At 47.2% G+C, this 16,031-nt stretch overlaps 1 protein-coding gene across 4 annotated transcripts in view; it reads left to right on the plus strand.

The window, feature by feature from the left end:
* CUL1 (cullin 1) overlaps nucleotides 1-16,031 on the plus strand; it is a 177,494-nt gene that overhangs the window by 67,345 nt on the left and 94,118 nt on the right. Inside the window, exon 1 of one of the 4 annotated variants that reach the window (XM_079932394.1) lies at nucleotides 3,851-4,001. The exons of 1 other annotated variant lie outside the window; for it this stretch is intronic. The gene's annotated coding sequence lies outside the window, so the exon portion shown is untranslated. Of the gene's footprint in view, nucleotides 1-3,850; nucleotides 4,002-4,074; nucleotides 4,282-16,031 lie in introns of those variants that run through there. 2 more of the 4 variants (XM_079932395.1, XM_079932392.1) reach the window with 2 other exon arrangements.

A 16,031-nucleotide genomic window follows, 5' to 3' on the forward strand; every position in this document is an offset into this window, starting at 1 on the left:
ATAATTGTATCATCATCACCATCATCATCGGTCATGTTTGTTAAGTATTTAATTTATAACAACCTCATATGAGATACTATTATCATCACCATTTCATAGGGGAAGGCCCAGAGAGGTTAAGTAGCTTGTTCAAAGTTACTCAGATAATACGTAGTGAAGCCAGGATATAAACTCTGGCAGTTTCAAATTTCCTCCCTTCCCCTTCCCACCCAATTTTGATTCAGTAGGCCTGGAATGGGCCCTGGAATCAGTATTCAAATCCCCAGGTGATTCTGAAGCAAAGACAAGTTTGGGAACTCTCTCATTAAATGAATTAACTTTGCACTGGATAGCTAGTTCCTTACTCAGGTCTTAGAAACAATAGCTCATATGGCTGGTCAAGAGACACAGTATCCTTTCAAATTTGATTAGTAAACAATTTTGAACCTCTTCAGTGTTCTTCCGGCTCAATGCCGAGGGACCTGGGGAACGTCAGGAAATAGTGCCTGACCAAGGCACAGACCACGTAGTTTAAAGGCATATGTGAGAGGTTGGCAATCAGGGAGAGATCACCAAAGCCTACGTAGAAGGTGCAAAGTAGGCTTCCTGAAAGTGGATGTGAGCTGGATATGAAAGCGGGAGGACGATGTGCAGATGTAGGAAAGGAGGACGGACCACTTGTTTGTTCGGGGAACAAGCAGAAGCGAGCATTCATAAATGGTGATTGAAGGCTGGTATTTGTGGGCCAACAGTGGACTTGGCAGGATGGGATGAAGTTGAGAGTTCCTTTTGGGAAATGGCTGGAGATAAATGTGGAAAAGTAAGTTAGGACAAGATTATGGTCAACCTTAGGTGCCAGGTCAGAGTTTGGATTGAACCCTATAAACAGTGAGGAGCCACTGAAAAGTCTGAGAGGACAACGATTCAGTGATGACGGTATCAGTTTGGAAAAACCATCGGCAGTCAGTCACTGCACAGGCTGGAAGGATATAGCAGAGAAGAGAACCAGGAAAACCATTCAGAAGGTTAAAGGGACAATACAGGTGTGGGAAGACATCACAGTAAAGGAGTGGATGTACCCGGACTTGGGAGTCACTGGATCAGGTTATGCCACTGATCAAGCCGAGAGATCTGGAGCAAATTGCCTAGTATCTCTGAGTCTTGGGTTTTTCTTTGGAAAGTGGGTGTGATGATGATAACGAATGCCCCCACAGATTGAGCCAAAATAGACAGAGGAGTTCTCTAGGATGGTGACTGGCTCTGAGATGCAAGGTCCGTGGGTCAGTCTTTTGAGTTTTCAGGCCCATATGACTTGGAAAATGTCAGTGTTATCAACAACGAAATAGGGCAGTCACTTGATCTCCACTGTATGGAAGATGAGGAGAGAAAGGGAACTAACTCTTGCTGTTTCAGGAAGTATGCTGGAATTACAAAGGAATTACCCTTCACCTTATGAGGTAGGTATTTTAATGCCCATATAACAGTTGGCTTAACCAGAGCAAAAGATGGTGGTTTGAGTTTGAATATAAACCAAGGTCTACCTAAATCTAAAACACGGGCTTTTTGAACTTCGTCATATTGTTTTAGACTTGTAAAGTTCTATTTTATTTCATTGGTTTTGGCCTAATATTCTAGTCTATGTTGAATTTTTTTTTTCTGAATTTTGATTCTAACATCTAACAAGTTAATTACCCCTCCAAACTTTGGGTCATCTGAAAGGGGGACAACATCAATTTTGCTGAGATGGGGGAGAAAGATGGAGGAAGAATGTTTTGATGTGGAAAGAGAATAGATGGCCTTGGTTCATTAGGTTGGAGGCAAGCTTACCTGCCCAGAGTACAAGTGGTATAGATGCAACCGGTTGTGAAGTGGACATAAAAGTCAAGGGCGTAGGGGACTTCCCTGGTGGCGCAGTGCTTAAGAATCCACCTGCCGCTGCAGGGGACACGGGTTCGAGCCCTGGCCCAGGAAGATCCCACATGCCATGGAGCAACTAAGCCCGTGCGCCACAACTACTGAGCCTGCACTCTAGAGCCCATGAGCCACAACTACTGAGCCCGTGTGCCTAGAGCCCATGCTCCGCAACAAGAGAAGCCACCGCAATGAGAAACCTGCGCACTGCAATGAAGAGCAGCCCCCACTCACTGCAACTGGAGAAAGCCTGTGCGCAGCAATGAAGACCCAACACAGCCAAAAATAAATAAATAAATAAATTTGTTTTTTAAAAAAGTCAATGTCATAGTCTAAGAGCTAAGAATAATAGTGCAGATGAGTGGAGGGCAAAGGCTAGAAGGAAGTTAAGAACCAGGAATTGAGGTAATGAGAAGTGAGGAGGATGGTATAGGTGGACTAAATCCTTCTGTTAAGGAAAAAGAAAGGTTGGAAGAAAAAAACATAAAGAGAAAGTTGACCCATTCAGCTCATGTATTAGCTCTGGGAAGTCACAGGCAAGGAGACCATATTGAATGATGAGATGGGAGAGGGCAGATTAAGGGAAACTGGAGATGAGATACCTTGTCTGAGGAAAGCACAGGGAAGAAGTAAGGATCTAAGAGAAGCCATATACCTACAGTGGAAAGCATTGTCTGCAGGGACAAGCCTTCCATTTGTACCTTCAGTCTTACCAAGTGCCCACAAAAAAGTTAAATGCACCCAAGTTTCTTTTGAATATTTAGAAGTACAGGGTATAAACCAAGAATCTAAAAATCCTCACACAGACTGAGATCACATACTTCGGTGACAAGTATAGACAAATGCCCTATTTTTAAAGATACTTAACAGGTGCTGACAAAAGACCACTTTTTAATATGAGGAACCACATCTACTAGTGGGATATTTCTTCTAAGAGAAACCCATATTCCTCAGGAAAGAGAGGACTATGGGGGTAGCCCTCTGCTCTGGGCCTAGGATTTCCACCCCAAGGTGATACTTAATGTTTTAGTTTGGAGCAAAACAGGAAGTTAACATTCATCAAGTTTGTTGCCCAGGTAATCTGAAATCCTTCCACGCTTGTTCATGGACCACGGGTATGAAGGCAGAAGCCCCTCCAAGTCCACGCTTCTCACCTGTGCGACCCTAGGAAGCCAGGTGGCTATTTGTGCTGCCAAAATTTGTGTTTCAAGTACCCAATTGTGAATTAATTTCACCTGAATGCGATGAACTACTCCAGACCCCACGTGAAAACAATCCTATAGTCACACCTCATCCCATCCATATATGTAAAATCTTCAGTTTTTGATTTGTCTTTACAGAGATTAATGGTAAAGGGAATCTTTGTCAACATTTGCCTTAAAAAGAGTCGGTTAAAGAGTTTGAAGAGGGAAGCTAGTTTTGGTTTGATTTTAAAGAAACAGAGGGAGAGAGGCGCCGAAGAGCTCGGGCTTTCAGGTGCGTATCGCCGAGGCCCGCAGGTGTCCTGGGGCTCGAGAATGGACGACACGTTTATCTCTAGCCTGTACCTGCTTTTCAGGGCCACTCGCCCATCTCAGACTTTATCAGCCGGTCGGGATATGGCTTTTGGTTATTCTCCCAGCCGGGGAGGCAGATCCACCGGGTGCACGTGTGTGCGCGCAGGAGTGGGGGAGGAGTGGGTGTGTAAGACCCCCCTCCTCCGGGGTGTCTTGGGGCAGTTGCTCCCCAGGCTGCTGCCCCGACCTAAGAAGGTGACCCCTCCTCGTTCGGCCCGAAGTGGCGGGAAGCCGGGTCCTTAGAGGCGGCCTCTAGGAGAGGGAGGCTGTAAAACCTGGAGGAGGATCCGCTGCGCCCGGCCGGGGAGGGCGCCGGGGTTCGGGGCCAGGGGCCGCGGGCTTTCAGGTAGAGAACAGCCCCGCGAGCGAGTCCTCGGTGGCGCTGGGGGACCGGGAACCGGGTCCGCGGCGGGCGGGAGGTTTCCGGGCCCCTCCCGCGCCGCGGGCTGGTGGGGAGATGGCGGCGACGGTTTCCCGGTTCCCCCGCCCCGGACGCCGATGGCGGTGCGTTCCGGCCCTCCCCCACCAGCTTCTCCCCCACGGGAGCCGTAGCCGGTGAGGCCGGGAGGGCGGGGAGCGGCGGAGGAAAGGCTAGAGGGCGGAGGTTGCGTGGTGCAGGCGGCGGCGGCGGGAGGAGGGCCGGCAGGAGGGCCGGCGGGCGGGCGGGCCGGGAGGAGGAGGAGGCGGGAGCCGTGTCGCACGCAGCTCCAGGCGGGGCAGCCCCGGCGGCTGAGGGACGCGGCGAGACCTTGGCGGGACGGGGATTTAACCGGGGCCGGGCCCAGCGACCAGGTGGAGACGTCGCCGGAGCCATTTAGGCACCCGGGAAATGCGGGTGAGTGTCGACGGCGCCGGGGCCGAGGAGAGTCGGCGGCGCAGGCCCGGCCCGGAGCCGCGGTGTCGCAGTGACTGGGGCCGCGGCGGCCGAGCCCAGGCGCCGGGCGAGGCCTGAGCCGCCGAGTCGCGGCTGGGCGGAATGGCGGCTGGGCCGGGGTACTCGTGGGCGGAGGGCGCCGGGGGCGGGAGGGGAGCGCGCGGCCCGGCCCTGAGTCACCCCGGCCGGTTCGGGCCTGGCCGGGCCGCGGCCCCGGTCGCGGGCACGGGGCGGCCAGGCCCGGACTACGCACTGGGAAAAAGCCCGATTCATGGCGCCCGCCCCTTTCCCAGCGCAACCGGGCTCGGACCGCGGAGCCGGGCCGGCGGGCGGCCTCGGGTGGCCGGGCGTGCGAACCTCGCCTCTCCTCGGGCGGCGACCCCCGCGGGGCGCCCGGACCCGTGCCCTCTCTCCCTCGCCCCCTCGGGATCACTTCTCCCCCGAGCGTCGCTTGCCCCGGACTCGTTCTCTCAAGTAAAGTACTGGGCTCGCGCGCTGAAGGAGCCGCGGAGCCGGGCTCTCTGCTTTCCGGTTCCCTGCCCGCGGCTCCCGGGTTCCTCGCCCGCATTGTTGCGACTGTGCGGGGCGCTATTACTGGGTAATAGTCGCCCCTTTGCCCTGTTCTCTTGGGGGAGCGGGCCGGGGAGGCGCGCAGGGATGCCAGTGCGGCGGCCGGACGGGGCCCCCCGGCGCCGACCGAGCGCCCGCGAGTCGGGCCCGGCCTGCTCCGCCGCCTTGGCGCGCCCCCGGTCCCGCGCCCGGCGGGAGCGCGCGCTGACCCCGCAGGTAACCAGGGCGACGGCCGCCGCCCGCGTGCAGGGGTCGCCCCGCGTACCCCTGCCTCCGCCCGGGTGTGCTGTAGGCCGAGTGCTGGTTCGGGGAGAAACGATTGGTGAGCATTTCTTGAGACTAATCCTCCAAAGTTCGGGGTTTTCTCCCTTTAACGAGCTCTCTGCCAAAAATAGGATCCTCTTTTCCGATTGGATCCCTGTTGTTGCTCATCGTTCGCAGTTGGGGTTAGTGGTGAGGGTGCAAATGGGGAATTGCAGTTAACTCAGGTATTTATTTGCTCTGTGTAATTGCCCTTCCCCGTAGGGGCATTAAAACAGTCCAAGTTAGGAGTGGAGTAGTCTCGCAGTTTTGGAAATGCACTCGTCGAGTCACAGAAGGGAACTAAATTCACTTTACGACCCCAGCTTCTAGGACCTCGGCATATCTTAACACGCTGCAAAAGCGTGTGCAGTTGTAAGGTTAACACTTCATTTTGTGGCCACTCTGTCTACCCAATTTTCCGAAATCCTGGAGCGTTTGTGGGTTGTGTAGCAAAATAGGGAATGTTGTTTAAAAAGCAGCAATATTTCGTCTAAAAAAAAATTGGATATGACGTTTTCTTGATCTAAGTGTTCTTGGATATTAGAAAAAAATTTACTTCAACGTTCTATTTGTTGCTTTCCATGGGCATCGCATTTCAAATTCCGAAGCATGCGAACAGACTGGCTTGCTTTAACTCTATTATGCCCGTTTTTGGAGGTTTCGAGACAGTGCTTATTAAGCTGGAGAGGGGTGGCTGAAATACTGTCTAAAAATATTTAACTTTTTTTGTCATTGGAGTCATATTTTAAAAACTTATGTTACAAAAAACCCCACAAAAACCAAAAAACACTTTTAGCTGTAGTAGTAGGGTTTCTCACCGATTTGTAGTATCCTCTGTGTCTTAGGGCCACCGGCTCAGGTCCTTGCTGGTACACCCCCTTTTTTACCGCCCACCACCTCGGGGAACTAACAGCCCAGTGAATGCCTGGGCTGATTCTGCAGTTTGCTTAGATATTACCGCCCGGTCGACTCCTTTGCCTGTTGCTGAATATTACCTTGTAGAGATAATTAACTTAGTCTGGGTTGCCAGTGCAGCCTTACTTCCCATACTTTTCTGACTGAATTGCTTGAAGGCAGGAGATACTCCTTCTGTATTTTTGCATCCCCAAAGTAAATAGCATAGAACTTTGTCATGGGTACCTCAGTTGTTTTTTGAGTGAATAAATTTGGAATAATTCTAACTTACACCGAGTGTTTGACCACCTCCGATTTTGGCTACAGAAGCAGTCACTGCACTTCCATTGCGTAAGAACGCAAGCTTAATTATAATTGTTATTACAGCACCCCAGAAACTAACACAGTGGCCCGACAGAAAAACTGCGCAGGTTTTCTTCAACTATGGCAATCCAGGAAAGTGCCAAGAAAACAAGTTGTGAAACTTTAATTTGCTTTTTTTGTTGTTTCAAAGCTAGTTTTAGGGTAGATTTCTAAAATCTGTGTGTGTGGTTTTAAACAAGATTGAGGTCTTTCCCCTCAGGTTAAATGTTTCAGCCTTACCTTTGAAGTGAAATCGTTTGGTGAGTTAAGGCTCTTCCCTGTTGGAGAGATGATGCAAATGCAGTGGTGGTAATAGAGCCCGAGTGACCTTTCTCACAGGAGAGACCTTTCTTGGGTCCTTGAGGGCCTTTTATCAGAAGTTCACACCCAGTTTTCCCAGCAGGCATAGTATGCCTTTCTTTCAGCAAGGAAAGGTCAAAGGAATGTGGTTTAGATTGAGGAGTAGTTACTTGCCATCCTTCAAGTTGAAAATTAGGGCCCCCCAAAACACAGGAGCGTGTTTGTGTTTTATTCCTCGCTGTTTCAGCCCTGCATAGGTTCCAAGGCCATGGGCTTTCTACCTCAGCAGTTGAGTCTGGAATAAGATGTCTTTTGGGGACCATTGGCTGAATTTTGGGCTTGTCTTTCAGGTATGCCTGGAGAAAAGAATGTACCATTTTTAAGGACCAATGAAAAGTTTACCTTGCTTTTTTGTTTGTTTCTTTGGGGGGAGGGATATCAGGTAGTTTCTCAACAAATTCTCTTCTTTCACTTGCCTTTCAAAACTGAGACGTGAACATGAAATGAGGAGTAAATCAAATTTAAATAAAACCTTAGGTTTATTGCTAAAGATTTAAGCTCTTTGTTTATAATGTGTCCATTTAATAATGCACACTATAAACAGAATTATATTTGATGGCTTTTAAATTTTTTATTCACAGGGATATAGCTTCTGAAAGAGATGTGTGTGTAATTTATTCATGTATTTTTGCTTAGGTATAGAAGATGTTGCTTGGGAGAGAAGACATGGGATCTGGTTTGAACTTAACTTTGCTGAGCCTCTATTTCCTCATTTATAAAGTGAGATGGTTTTCAGTTGACTCTTAAGTTTTCTTCAGGCCCTCAAAGTCTGGGTTCTATGCGAATGCCATAGCTTCTAACGTTAACAACATTTGAGGAACCATCCTATAAAGCGTAATCTCATTCGTGTTTGAGAAGCAGGGTTGTGAAGCCTAGGCTTGTTGGTCATTTAAATGTTTTCCCTTGGGACTCTGGGATCAAGTGAGCAGAGTCTCCTGGCAGCTTCCCCATCACTGCAGCGCCTGTTCCCAGAATTGGCTTTGCTGCCCTTTCCTCATGCTCTCCCGCGGTCTCGAGTATTGTGTCCCCTTCCTGTCGCCCGACAGACTCCTGCTGCTTTGGAAAGGCTCCTCTCAGGTCCTGATGCTCCATCCGGGGTGGGAGCCTTCCCTGCGGTCCCGTGAGGCCCCACCCGGGTCACTGTCCTAGCAGTTAACCCTGGACTAGACTTGTGGTTCCTTTGGAATGGACAGACCTCCTGTAGGGCCGAGACCTTGTGACGGGCAGGTGTCCCTGTGCCGTTGCGCTACCTGCTGCAACTCATGAAACTCACACTTTGTTCACGATCATCGACCCACTTAAAATCTTGATCGGGCCCCGCAGAGTGTGGTGCTGTTGTTCAGTCCTCTGACGGCGTCGAGGAAGCGGCTGAGGCTTTGGGTGGTTAAGATCAGGCCTCGTGAGTGGTGAGGCCTGGGTTAAAACATGACAGGGAGACTCCAGGGCTCCAGCTTTTAACGGGATGCTCCCAAAGTGTCTAATTTATATGAAGGTGGAAGAGGAGAAGAGAGCAAAGTTGAAATGCTTTCAAGATTGGTATCTTATCATTGATAATTAGGACCAAATTCATTATGCAGAACTGGGTTGCCTACCAAGAATGAGCTTATTCTTCTCGGTCTTTTAGTAACTGGGGGACATTGAAGGGGAGTAATTGGGCACTGATGGGATAGAAAGGAGCAGTTCTGGAACTTCGGGACTCTTGTTAAGTTGGTGTGATGTGACTCACTGGCCTTAAATTTATGAAACCATTTAAGACTGTTCATATCTAACAAGCTACAATTTTTAAAAAAGGCCTATGTCAGAAAATACTTTGGAAAACAGATTGTATGAAATGTGTGCTTAAAATGTGTATGTACTAGTGAAAATATTTATAAAGTAGTAAAGATGGTTGTAATTTTAGGATGATGAACTTGTGTGTTTTTAAAATATCCCCCCCACCCAAGTTTTTATCTTTTTAATAAATTTATTTATTTATTTATTTATTTTTGGCTGCGTTGGGTCTTCATTGCGGTGCGCAGGCTTCTCGTTGTGGCTTCTCTTGTTGCAGAGCACAGGCTCTAGGCGCGCGGGCTCGGTAGTTGTGGCTCGTGGGCCCTAGAGCGCAGGCTCAGTAGTTGCGGCGCACGGGCTTAGTTGCTCCGCGGCAGGTGGGATCTTCCCAGGCCAGGGCTCTAACCCATGTCCCCTGCGTTGGCAGGCGGATTCTTAACCACTGCGCCACCAGGGAAGCCCCCCACCGAAGTTTTTAAGAACCAAAAGATAATACAAATGATCTCAGGATGGAGGAACCCTCTCAGCATAACACCAGAAGTAGGAACTGTAAAGGAAAAGGCTCTTTTCATTACTTTAGAATAATTAAACTTCTGCAGGTTAAAATGCCTTAAACAGAATTAAAAAGCAAATGACAAACTGAAAGAGATATTGTAACTTAACACGTAAATTTACTTTGCTTACTATAAAAAGAGGGCTTATAAAAACTAAGGTAAAGACGATGCCCTCCCCTCCCCCGTGGGGAAAAAAATGAGCAAACTGGTAATTTTTAAAAGAAGGATCCAGAAACAAGACAAAAATTTCAGCTTTACTAGCAGTACTCTTGGAAAAGTATATCAGTGAGATACTGTTTTTAAAAACTTGGGCATAGATTGAAAAATAAGCCACTTCTGGTGAGGGTATGGAGAAATGAGTCCATTCATTCATTGCCTGAAAAAGAATGATTTTTCTGAGAGCACTATGTAAAAAATATATATATATGTATTTATACACTTAGAAATAGCTAATCTACTTTTAAGGATTTAGTTTAAGAAAATATAAAAAATGATTGATTAATATTCTGTCATGGGTACACTATTTAATGCTTTCTTATTGAACATTTGTTTTCAGGTTTTGCTATTAAGGATTATGATCTCAGCATTTTTAGATAAGTCTTTGCATTTCTGTAATTCTGTATTCAGTGAGGCAAAAACGTGCTGTAAAACAGTATATGTAATGCTTAAATTTTTCTTTTTAGTGTGTGTGTACATTTTTTAAAGGATAATAAGCGAAAATGTTTTGAGTGATTATCTTGAATAGTGGAATTATGGGTTATTTTTAGTTTATTCTTTTGGTTTTTATTTTTTCATCCAACTTTCTACAGCACACATGTATTTATAATGCGGTGGGTTAGCTTATGAAGACAAAAGACAATAGAAGCAGTGAGCCTGCTTCCGAGCGAGAGGTTTCTGCTCACTCAGTTCAGTGCTGGAATCACTCTGGTGTTTGCTTTATTTGCAGGTCCCTTGCCAGGTGTGTTGACACGTAGGGTAAATATCTGACTCTCAGCCCTCAGGTTCTCCTTGCAGCTCATCTTCCCATCCCCCCATCTTAATCCTTCAGCTGCTTTAGGCCCCTGCAAGTTTCACACCCTCCATGAAACTGTCTTAATCTCATGAACCTCGTTTATGTTTTGTTATTTTGTTGAATTACAGTGGATTATGTACTAGTGAATTGTCTTCAGTGGGGAAGTTTCCTTTTCTTAGAGATGCTGTGAACTTCCTGTCCTTTTTTGCTAACTTTACAACTCCTAGCAATAGTAGATGGATGTTTAAACCTGTCGTCATCATGCCTAAGAATGTAAATTTGCTAAAAATTAGAAAAATTCTTTTGACACATTTTGTGCTGTAGCCTGGAACATTGAAATGTTACTATTGATTTAAGAAACGTATTCTAAATGACACAAATTAGGGATACTTTTGGCCATCTGAGAAACAGGTGCACAGAACGTGTCCCCTATTAGCTAACATAGTTAAGTGTGCCTGGGCAGCTTCCGTAAGTCAGGATGTGGGAGAAAAGCCAGGGAGCTCAGAGCCCCCTTCCTGCAGTGGGGAGGGAGGCCTGCTCTGGTCAAACTGGAAGGAAAGGTTTGAAATCGTGGATGAGGCTGAGAAACAGGAGACAGCAGACTTCAGTCCCAGCTGGAGGCCCAGGCATGAGGGCTGGAGGCCTTTTCCCTCCCCGAGCCCTGAGTTTGTCTTTGGGAACTAGGGGACTTCAGTTTGGGGGAGGGTGGAGAAGAAAAAAGTCCAAGAGTGATTTCTTCTGACTTCTCCTGTCTTACAGAATCATCTTGCCTGTGGTAATAACCACTATTCCTCAGCGCTTAGAATGTGCCAGAGACTGGGCTGAATCCACTTTGGTGGCTTTGGAGCTGTTCCCCCTCAGCTTTCTGCTTCTTGCAAATAAATGCCTCATTTTGGACAGAAGTCCCAGGGTGAAGGTAGCCTTGGACGACACTCGGTGCAGGAATGGTTCACTAGTCAGTCTTCAGATAGAGACTCCTGAAACCAGAGGGTGATTAATGTCTACCCACAGGGGACCCAAAAGTCAGAAGGGAGGGCTTAGGGGTGCTGAAGACGCTTGGCCTGATGAGCAGTTTTGCCGCCGCTGCTCCTCAGTGGTACCTCTGCAAGTGTCCCGTGTGTTGGCGCCTTTGTCCTGTGCGGGACGTTGTGTGTTCTGTTTTTGAATGTCTGCAGTTTAACTGGGGCATTTATGGTGAAGCCTGTAACACCTGTCATCACTTGACATTATGAAGCTTTGTTTAGTCACTATTATTTTTATAATAAAGGAGCTCAGCTTTACCATTCCCTGCATTTTCAGTAATTTTTGATTTGCCTAGAGCAGTATTTGCCCACCTGTGTTCTGTGACGTGTAAGATACTGGAGTGGAAGGGAAGATCTGTGAGGAAGTACATTTAGGAAACGCTAGGTTGCATATTGGGGGGCTTTTAATATGTTAATGTGCATTGAGGGTCTTATAGGGAGACATTATTTTACAGAGAATGTGTATCTTACAGGATATGTGTGTGTATGTACTTGTGTATGTGTGTAAGGTGTACCCTTAGTTTAATAATAGCCTTTGGGGGAAGAAAACCCTGCCACCATGTTAAAGAGTATGTTTTGTTTTGTAGAGCACATACTGACTTTAGAATCAGAAATGTGAAAAATGGCGTGCCATGCAGTAGAGGCGTGGTCTGGAGTGAACGGCTGCGTTCGCTTCTTCCCTCTTCAGTGGAGCGTCGATGAGCATCTGCAAACGCCCGTGTTCTGGGGAGCAGTGTGGGAAGTGGCGCGGAGATCGGGATCCTCATGAGTACGGAGTTAGACGTGTAGTTGTCTAGAAATGGTTCCTGCTTCAGTTTATTCCTGGTCTAAATAGAAACCCTAAATACTATCACAGGAAGTCTCTAAGAAATTGTTTTAAGCACATGGACCAGCATTAATCCGTCCTCACTACTGAGGACCAACAAACAGCAGGATGACAGCACACATGGTTCACATTTTCTTGGAGGTGCCATACGTTGAAAGTACTTTTTAAACCTGGGAAATGCTGGTTGGTAACATTAACTGCAAAGATGTTTCAAAAATTTTAAAGTCTAAACTGCCAGAGTTTTCAAAGCACTTCAGTCCCTTGAAACTCTGACTTGGCTTCTCCTTGTTCAGGTTCTGTTAGATTCTTTCCTGTTATTTTAAGTGGGTTCCCCTGCATGTCTCGGGCTCAGTGATTTCCAGAGTGTGAACACCGTTCACGTGATACATTTGCAAAGTGTAACCAGGACTGTTTTCTAGAGCGTTTTGGCCCCTTTAAGGAGGTGATGTAACATGCAGTGTTTTCCAAGCTTCTGGACCAGGTTCTCATCCTTTTTTCTTGAGTCATCTCTTGGCCTTAGCTTCTGTGGAGAATACTTTGCTCTTCCGGTTATGTCTTCTTCTCTAAATGGACGCGCAGGAGGTACCTCTGGGACCTGATTCTCTGTTCTAGTCCACTTTGCTGTGGGGTTTTTCAGCTCTGTTTTGGCCGGAGCGGTTCTGACTGTTCTCGCTGGTAGCTGGTTGCCTTCCAGCTGAGCCCCAGTGGCCTCTCTGCCTGCCCGCAGGGCTTCCCCGTGGCCCACCTGCCCTCCCCACCATCACAACCTCCCCAGACTGATCTCATTTGCTCTCCAAGCCACATCCAGCTTCTCTGTTTCGAGGCTTCTCTCCGCGACTGTGATGTTCCATAGTGACTACCGAGTATTATTAGTTCCTCCTTCAAAATGCCCTGTCTTCATCCCTCCCTTGTTCGGTTCTGTCACCAGCTCCTGTTGCCTTGTGTTCAGGATTTGTCATGGCTCCCTGACTGCAGAGTCTGCCCCCAGCGGGTGTTGGCGTCACCACGACAGGCAGGAGTGGGCTCCGCTCTCCGTCCTCGCCAGCCCTTCACTACACGTCCCATCTCATCCCCTTAAGCTCAGAAAATACTGAAAGTCGGGCGGGCCGTGTGCTCAGTGCTGATCTGCGGCACTTCTCACCTAAAGTGGCTGGTGTGGGTGCCGGCTCTTTGTCGTGTCCTCATTCTTCCAACCTTCTACCCATAACAATGAGATTTCAGTAAAGCAAACCATTTTGGGGAAGTTCTGTTAATTTTGAGATTTAACCTATAATAAATTATAAATGAGAAATTTTCTTTTGATAGGCTGATTTATGGAAACAGTCTATGATTAAAGAATTCAAGGTTCTGGGCTTCCCTGGTGGCGCAGTGGTTGAGAGTCCGGCTGCCGATGCCGGGGACACGGGTTCGTGCCCCGGTCCGGGAAGATCCCACATGCTGCGGAGCGGCTGGGTCCGTGAGCCATGGCCGCTGAGCCTGCGCATCCGGAGCCTGTGCTCTGCAACAGGAGAGGCCACAGCAGTGAGAGGCCCGTGTACAGCAAAAAAAAAAAAAAAAAAAAAAAGAATTCAAGGTTCTAACCAACAAACTGTATGTTAACACCGTTTAATTCTGAAAGTATGGATGTGGTGTAAGATGAATATCCACTGTTGCTTTTTATGGTAGATTTATAGGTGAGTGAGTGTGTGTCTAACTAGGACGGTGGATTCCCTTAATAGTTGTAAAAAATGATTTTAAAACACATTCAGATGACTCCCTTGGCAGCAGTTTTACATTAAAAAGAGAGTTTTTCCCCCCAAAATGCAGAGGCAGATTTGTGTGTTTTGTTGGCAGTCTACTGTAGACTGAGTGTAAGTGCATACTCGGGGTGTGTGATCTGAAAACAATTAGTCCTAAATGTGCTGCTTTCTATAGTTCGTTGCATTTATACAGTAGTACTTTGCAGAAGTTGATTTATTGCAAAGTTTTGACGTCTAAATTTTATTGTAAAAATTGGATCATGTTTGTGAAGCTCAAGTCTTCTAAAGTGCCCATTTGTTATAGAAGTGAGTTCTTGTTAAACTGTGGAGGAAATCTGCATTTTGTGATTTTGATGTTCTTTGAAAACATACTATATTTTCAACTGGGAGCATGATTTGATGGTTTTCAAAGTAAGCTGTTTGAAGCGTAGGCTTGAAAACCTTGCTTGAGAAAATATACACAAGTTAATGAAGTAAATTATGTGAAATCAAGAATTTTGCCAGACATTTCTCTGAGGCTTCTCCCACCAAACTTGAGCTTGACTGTAAAGATGATGGTACTGCCCCAGTCGCAAGTAGTATATTGATAGAAATCTGTACCAATCTCAGTATGTAGGATGTTCTTTATTCTTATTTAAAATATGAGGCTTAATTATTGTAGAAGTGAAATGAGCTGCTTTTGTCTCTTCTGCCCCTAAACAGTAACCTAAAAAGCCACTACTTTTATAGTGACCATAAAAACAAGTTGTGCGGATTATGAAGGAAATTCACTACAAGTTTTTGCAACTAAAAAGAAACATCATGACTAGAACCAGTTCAGAAAAAAACCACAAGTAAAAAATGCTAGAAGCTTAGGTCAGTTTCAGAATCATTTTCTTAGGTGAGGCCGTTACAGGTTTTACCAGACTCTTTCCCGTGTTATAGGTGTGGCCGGATTGTGCTCAGTCAGAGCGGGGAGCACGAGTTTTTAACCACCACCGCCCCTGCCCCCCAAAAAAGAAAACACCTCCCTTATTGGAGGTTATCAAATGGTACATTTTCATGAACTCAGAAGACACACTTAAATAATTGAGAGGCTGAATTTAATCTGTTTATCCTTGATAGGCGCTAAAGCCCAGGTTCAAACACACTTTTGTGTGCTGTGCACCTCCTCATACCCTTTCCCGGGTATTTACAAGTCTCTTGACTACTTGCTGTTGTCGTAGGTGGTAAGGACATTTTCAACGGGATGCTTTTTATCAAGTCCGCAGTGCACGTGTGCACGGGGTGGGGCTGGGTGCCGACCCCCAGCAGCGGTAGGTGCCTCTCTGGCTCTTCACGACCCCGCGTGGCCAGAAGCACTATCCAGGCGCCTGTGCCGCCAGATTGCTCTCGTGCCTTCGGTAAGGTGAATAAATCGGTAAACTGTATTCAAACGTGAAAGCTGCAAATCAGATGGAGTGTAGAAGTGGGACTGTTTATTCTTTTTGAACCAATTTGTAGTGAAGTGGGCAGTGTCTTGAAAATTCACTTAGCTAGAGGGAGCTGCCGGTCAGAATTTTTTTAAAATTTTATTTGGTTTGGGCTGCATTGGGTCTTCGTTGCTGCGCGCGGGCTTTCTCTAGCTGCGGCGAGCGGCGGCTGCTCTGTGTTGCGGAGCACGTGGGCTGTAGGTGCGCGGGCTTCAGTAGTTGTAGCTCGCGGGCTCTAGAGCGCAGGCTCAGTAGTTGTGGCGCACGGGCTTAGTTGCTCCGCGGCATGTGGATCTTCCCGGACCAGGGCTCGAACCCGTGTCCCCTGGATTGGCAGGCAGATTCTTAACCACTGTGCCACCAGGGAAGTCCCCTGGTCAGAATTTTTGAACTTAAGATAATTTGTTTGTATTAGTGGAAAAAAAAAAGTAATGAAAAGCCTTGAAAAGCCAGATTAGATGCAGGATCTTGTTCAATTAGTGACGTGGTAACTTTCAAAATCTGCTGGGTTAGCAGATATTACTTAAAGGTCTAGCACTCACCAACTACAGGGAAAACCGTGGCCACACAGGAGGGAAATCTGCACATTAGTTGAACAGAATTGTGGGAACTGTGAGATGAAACATTTCATTGAAACGAAAGTGACAGCGTGTTTGGTAGAACAGTGCATCCTTTCCTGAAGCAGCAGCATCACCAGGAGTGGGAGAGACCTGTCATCTGCATGTGACATGTCATTCTGTCTCCCCAGCTGAAGGTCCGTGTCTAGATTTCCACCCTCGGTGGCCTGAAGATGTTTCCTGTACCACCAACATCCCGGTCATCTCAGGAGTGAAAACGACTTGCTGTC

This window comes from Stenella coeruleoalba (assembly GCF_951394435.1).
Source record: "Stenella coeruleoalba genome assembly, chromosome: 9".
Classification (NCBI taxonomy): Eukaryota; Metazoa; Chordata; class Mammalia; order Artiodactyla; family Delphinidae; genus Stenella; species Stenella coeruleoalba.